The sequence below is a fragment of the Leptonychotes weddellii genome, chromosome 6, assembly GCF_054177405.1.
Source record: "Leptonychotes weddellii isolate Sample4059 chromosome 6, ASM5417740v2, whole genome shotgun sequence".
NCBI classification, from domain to species: domain Eukaryota; kingdom Metazoa; phylum Chordata; class Mammalia; order Carnivora; family Phocidae; genus Leptonychotes; species Leptonychotes weddellii.
In genome coordinates, this window is record NC_138374.1 from 77,219,090 (window position 1) to 77,224,986 (window position 5,897).

At 60.4% G+C, this 5,897-nt stretch overlaps 1 long non-coding RNA gene across 1 annotated transcript; it reads right to left on the reverse strand.

Moving 5' to 3' along the window:
* Positions 1–2,178: 2,178 nt before the first annotated feature.
* Positions 2,179–4,454, reverse strand: LOC115937218 (uncharacterized). The gene is made up of 4 exons (XR_014146035.1): positions 4,282–4,454; positions 3,945–4,061; positions 3,152–3,210; positions 2,179–2,474 (listed from the first exon to the last, which is right to left on the reverse strand). It is a non-coding gene; the product is annotated as an uncharacterized LOC115937218 (long non-coding RNA).
* Positions 4,455–5,897: the final 1,443 nt, after the last annotated feature.

Genomic DNA, 5,897 nt, shown 5'->3' on the forward strand with positions numbered 1-5,897 from the left:
ACAGTTTAACTGTTAACCACTGCTGTGGTTCCTGCCTCGGCTGGACTGAGATCCGACCCAGCGCTCAGGATAACCACCCACAGCCTTCCACCGGCAAGCCCGGCGCCCTCGCGGCTCCCTGTCCCTGTCTCTGTCTTTGCCTTTTGCTCACGGCGAAGCCGCCTGTCTCTGCCGCGGTCTCTCTCCTGAGACGGTAGGGACGCCCCCAAGGGCAGAGGTCATATCTCACGCGTGTCTGTAGCCCGACGACAGCGTAGCATGCTTCCCTACACATAGTAGGTGCTCAGTTATGCTCGACGAGCCTCACAGGCGTTTGGTGACCCAGATACTCCAACATGGTATGAAAGCCACCATTTCCATGTGCTATCCCACCTCATATAAATACCAAAGACACAAAAAGGTAAAAAGTCCATGTGTCCATAAAAACACAACAAAACAGACAGGGAGGAAGAAGCTGGGGTCCCTGCTTTAATCCCCACGGTGCAAACGGGGACCTGGAGACGTGACACACGGTGGGTGCCCGTGAGTGCCCCCACCATGGAGTCGGGCTGTGACTATGTCTGTGTATTATTATTTACATTTCCGTTGGTGTTGGCACAGGTGGGAGGGGTCCCAAGGACGCTGTTCCTGCCTGGGCTCAGCGGAGAGCCTGCCGAGCCCCCCGGACAGCAGGCAGCCCCGAGACCAGCAGCGCCCGCCCGCCAGGAGTCCCTTCTCAGTCTCCCTCTCCCTCCTCCCCCCATCCCTCCCCCCACTTCTGGGGGAGCATCGATCGGAATCACGTATGCTGTAGATAGCAGCCTCATGCTGCTAGCACTTCCCTGTGTAACCAGGACGGCGTTGTTGTGGGATTCAGGACTTAACTGGTGGTGGGTGTTTCACGGATGCAGGTGGAAGTGGGAAGCTCTCGTGAGCTTCTTCAGACGAGTCTCCGTGGTGCTCTTCCGCCCCAGGGTGGCACTTCTGGCCTCACCCGGGGACGATCCCCATCAAGGACCCTCCCCGGGGCCCCTTCTTCTCTCTGGGTAGTGAGGACACAGCTGGCTGCACGTCAGGGCGCTCACGGCTGCCCGACGGGCTCCGCAGGTCCTTCCAGCCCGGGAACAGAGGGGGAAGACGCTACCCAACAGCCCGAACCTCGGGAGGCCCAAGATGGTGCCCCGTCCGAAGAGGAGTCTGAAAGCTCTCCATCGGACACAGAAAGGAGAAGGAGATGCCGCGGGATCACGGCAAGGAAGATGGGAAAAAGCAGAGGAGGTGTCCTTCGGGGCTGCAGTGACAGAACCTTCCGGAAGAGGACGGGCCTCTTTCTCCTGGGCTCTCGCCTTCTCTCATGCCATTCCCTGCGTCCGAGGCATCTTTCCCTCTCGTTAGCCGGAGCCCGCACAACGCCCAGGATGCAGCTGATGCTCAGTAAGTGTTTACTGGACCGGTGTCGAATGCCTACCTGCCCCGCACGAAGCCTGTTCCCCCTCCTGCGGCAGCACGAGCCGCTCCCTCCGCTCTCGGCCTGACCTTCTGCCCCATGAGGACCCGCGCCAGCAGAGGGGGCCCCATGATGGGGTCTGTGTCCTTGTGGGAGCCCCAGAGAGCTTGCCTGCTCCCCACCGCTCCCCGCCAGGCGCACGCACGCAGGGCAAGGAGCACGACCCAGGGGCCTGTCCACAGAGCCCGGCTGCCCGCACACGGATCTCAGCTGCCCGGCCTCCAGGTCTGTGGGAACAAGCCCCCAGCAGGCCGAGCACCTCACCCTCCCATCCCAAGGCCGCCTGGGAAAGCCAGCTCTGCCCCATCTGCCCCTTAGGACACGTGGCTTGGCATCCACTTTCTCACCAGCCACAAAGATCCTCGTGTCCAGCAGGGAGAGAAACCAGCCGGAACTGCGTTTCCCTCCTTGTGGGTCAGGAATCCCTCAGCAAGGATCTGCCTCCCACTCGGCAGACGCTGACTTCTTGGGCCTCGAGTGCAGGAGGGAGGCCCACTCCTCCTTCCTCAAAAGGGCAGAAAGCAGCCCACCTACACCCCTCCTCGGAGGGCTGGAGATGCTCCTTCCTGCGCTGCCCCAGAGGCCGCCCAAGAGATCCGCCCGCGTCTCCACCCCAGGAGCTCTGGGCCTGTCTTTTCCCAAAACCTCTCTCCCAAAGCATGAGAAGCAGGGCTCTCTGCACATTGCACATCGCCAGAGAAAAGCAAGAACCATTTGGACCAGACTTTATTTGACTGTGGTCCCTCCGGGGGGCTCCAGGGTCTGTCTGCACGCTGCTGAAAGAGAGGCCTTGCCCCCAGACGGCGCGGGTGGGACAGGCCGGGACCTCCAGGGACGCTGATGGGCAGGGAAGACGGGACAACCAGTGAATGCCATTCGGATCCTTGCTCGCAGAATCGTGAAGAAGGGAAGAAAGGCAGCAGGCAGGCTGGTGCGGAGTGTCACAGGGGTCCACACGCTCGGGTCAGACCAACACACAACACAACCACTGCAAAAGAAGGACCACAGGGTGAGCTCAGCGCTCCCCTGGGAGCTGGCGCGACGGCGCCCAAGACGCTCTCCTGCCCCGTGTGGCGCGACCTGTGACGCGTCCATGCTCCAGGGGGCGCCTGGGAGTCCTTAACTCAGCCCCAACCCCACGAGCCCTCTAGACAGGTGGCTTAGGAAAGGCCCAGACCCAAGAGGGCCTTCCACAAACAGGTGTGTGTGCGTGTGTGCGTGTGTGTACGTATGTATACACTCAATGTCAGGGTCAACGCTGATGTCCAGGTGCCTCCAGGAAGACCTTCCCACATCACTGGAAACAGGTCACTGACATTCCCACTGGTTTCTGGTCACCTTCTCTCTGTTAATCTAAAACATCTGCTCCTGGAAGTCAGCCATTAAATCACACCCACCGCCCACATTTCCATCCAAATTAGCAAGGGCTGGTATCCCAACATGATTTGAAATGTAGCCGTAGCCTTATCTTCAAGATAATAACAGATGCGTGTTGGGAAGACCACAGGGCAGTCCCATTTCTTCCCGCAGTGCGGCCCCCAGAAGATGCATTGTAGCCGCGTGGAAATAAGACAGGCCACTGTGAACGAGCCCCCCTCGGCACCCATAACGACCCAGAATCCAAGTCCCATCAGCAAGCCATTCACCAGAACCCCAGCCGCCTACCTCAGCCAGGGAGAGCCGGACCATGCCGCTCTGGTCCTTGTCCAGCAGCCTGAACAGTTCTAGAACGCCAAATAAGGAATGATATGAGACTTCGGAACCGCAGAGAGCTGCCCCTGTCCACCGCCCCCCGTGAGTCCCCTTCCCTGACCCCCCAGCACCCACCCGGCTGCAGGGACTCTGGAAAGCTCCATGGAGGTTTGGTGTCCCACGTGGGTTTGGGGGCAGGCGTCCCTCTGCCCCAGGGGACATTTGCAGCTATGAGCAGAGGTGGTCGATCACCATCTCCACCCTCTGAGACTCTAGAACTTCATTCTTTCCGTGGGAGCGTGCGGGGGGAGGAGGGGACTGTGGACAGACCACGGTCGCCCCTTGGTGGGCCAGCCACTCCCTCGGCTTCCTCTCTAGGGGCCCGGCCTTTTCCCATTGGGACCACCCCCACCCCCAGTGAGGAGACCCCTCCCTGAACAGGACAGCTTCGTGGGCGCCCACAGCCCGAGGCAGCGGGAGCACGCTCATCCCCTCCTGGGAGCTGATACGGGCTCTGCACATGACCCCGAAAAAGACACTAAGACACTTAAGCCCCAGGACTTGCGCTGCCTGACGGCTCGTGGCAGTCAGACAACCCGCACCAGCGCCCACAACAACCAATGTGGCAGCGTTCTGGGCCTCCACGAAAGGGCAGCCCCTGACCTTGGGCGTGGCCAGCTCGTGCCGCCTCCCCCAGGAGGCCTGCCTGGCTCCGCCGCCCAGCCCTGCAGCGGAACGGGTGGGGCTGAGGGACAGGACAACTCACTGAAGAGGGTCTCCAGGCGGGTCACACAGGCCACAAAGCCATCGAAGTTGATGCGGAGTCTGCCGTCCGCGTACCGCAGGGCTAGGGTCTGCTGCACCTGGGTGCTGAGCGTGAAACCTGTGGCAGGGCACCTGGGTCATGGTGGCACGCAGGGCTCAGGGCTGACACGGCCAGGCTCCTCCATGGGATGCGGACCCTCTGGCCACCCCCATTGCAATCCTCGGGGATTAGCCTGTGCCCTGGTGCTAGATGAGGCCGGTGGCTCCAGCACAGCTTTGCCGCCATCCCGTTCAGAGTGTTTCAAATGAGCACATCGTGTCCCGAAACCGAGTCTCACCTGCCTTCCCGAGGGCCATCCTCATCTCTTGGGCGTCGATGGTCCCTGAGTGGTTGTGATCAGTTTCCCGGTAGATGTCCTAGAGCAGCAGAGAGATTCCAGGTAGAAAACAGCCTTCAGAGGCCCCACCAGAGCGACTCCCTTTGCCCACTGCTCCCTCGGGAGGAAGAGACCTCCCTGACTCCTCCCAGGAAGTTTCCGGAACAAAGGGAAGAGCGGGGCCAAAGGGCAGGGCTCTCCGTGAAGAGCTCAGCACAAGCGCCCCCTAGTCCCCCCTGAACATCGTGTCCGGGTTTTGTGCTAGGTTCGAACACTTAGACTCTGGTCAGACTGGGGGGAGATGCGGCGCAGGGAGGGGCGAGGGGCTAGACACAGAACCGACCGACGGGGGACAGAGCCCAGAGGAGAGAAGAGTTACCAGGTACTTCCAAATCTTCAGCCCGAGCGTCCCGAGTTCCGCCGGCCCCAAGGTGCCCATGCCTCTGCTCTAGGCATGGTCAAGGCCAACACGCCCAAACCAGAGGCCTGTGCGCCATGTTCTCTTGTGACCACAGCGTGTGCCCTACAGCCTCAGTGAACCACCCGTGTGCTCAGTAAGCAGGGCCCCAGGGGTCACCGTGGGAAGGGTGGCAGGAAACCAACTCAAATTAAGATGAAAGGGTCAGGCACTCCCACGGCCCCCCTTTGAGGTCACGAGCCCAAGGACCTTGGAGCAGGGTCATTCATTAGATCCAACACCCTCGTCATCCTGGCTTGCAGCGGGCTGGCCGAGGAGAGCTGGAAAGACACCTCCAGATTTAAACTCCGTGAGTGGTCACTGAAATAACTCGTTGGTAAGAATGTCATATGTTAACAGAGAAGTCAGGAGCACGGGACTGGGATGCTCAGCCGCATGGTTTGCACGCATTTGTCAGCGTGCCGCGAAGGGGCTCGGAGCTCCCACCGGGACGTGGCTGGCTCACGGGCCACCACTCAGCCCCCGGGGGTTTGGGGACTCCCTCTGTCCAGCTCACACTCACTCGACCAGCATTAACGGAACCCTGGGCTAGACGATGGGGACCCTCATGGAGTTAAGGCTCTGAAAGCACCCGTTCTCCGGAATCACAGCTAATCGATGCACCGGTGTGTTACAGACACACAAGGGTGTGTGGCAGACTGCCAGCCCCACATTGTCCAACGAGCCAAACACCCAAGAGCGTACACCACCCTCTTTAAGTAAGTGTGGTTCTCGTGTCCATGATCCACACCGAGGGTCGGAGACACCACAGCCTCAATCCCTCACCAGGAACGCAACTGCAGAGGGAGCTGGTACTCGGGTCTCTGCACCCCGCGCCCCACACCCCCCTCCCAGCAACCACAGGGGCTCCAGTTTTAACCCACTTCCCAACACAAGAAACTGAGGTTCAAAGCATAGAGGAACTTCTCCAAATTTCCACACCCGGAAAGTACTGGAGCCGGAACAGGGATTCCTGTCTGCTCCAAACCTGTCCCATGACACAGGGACCCTCAGTGCCTGACGGAATGGCTACGGTGACCCAGGCCCTGTCCCAGACCTGCTGAGTCAGCATCTCCAGCACCAGGACTCAGGCAACCGTATTTTTTAAAATCCCACGGAC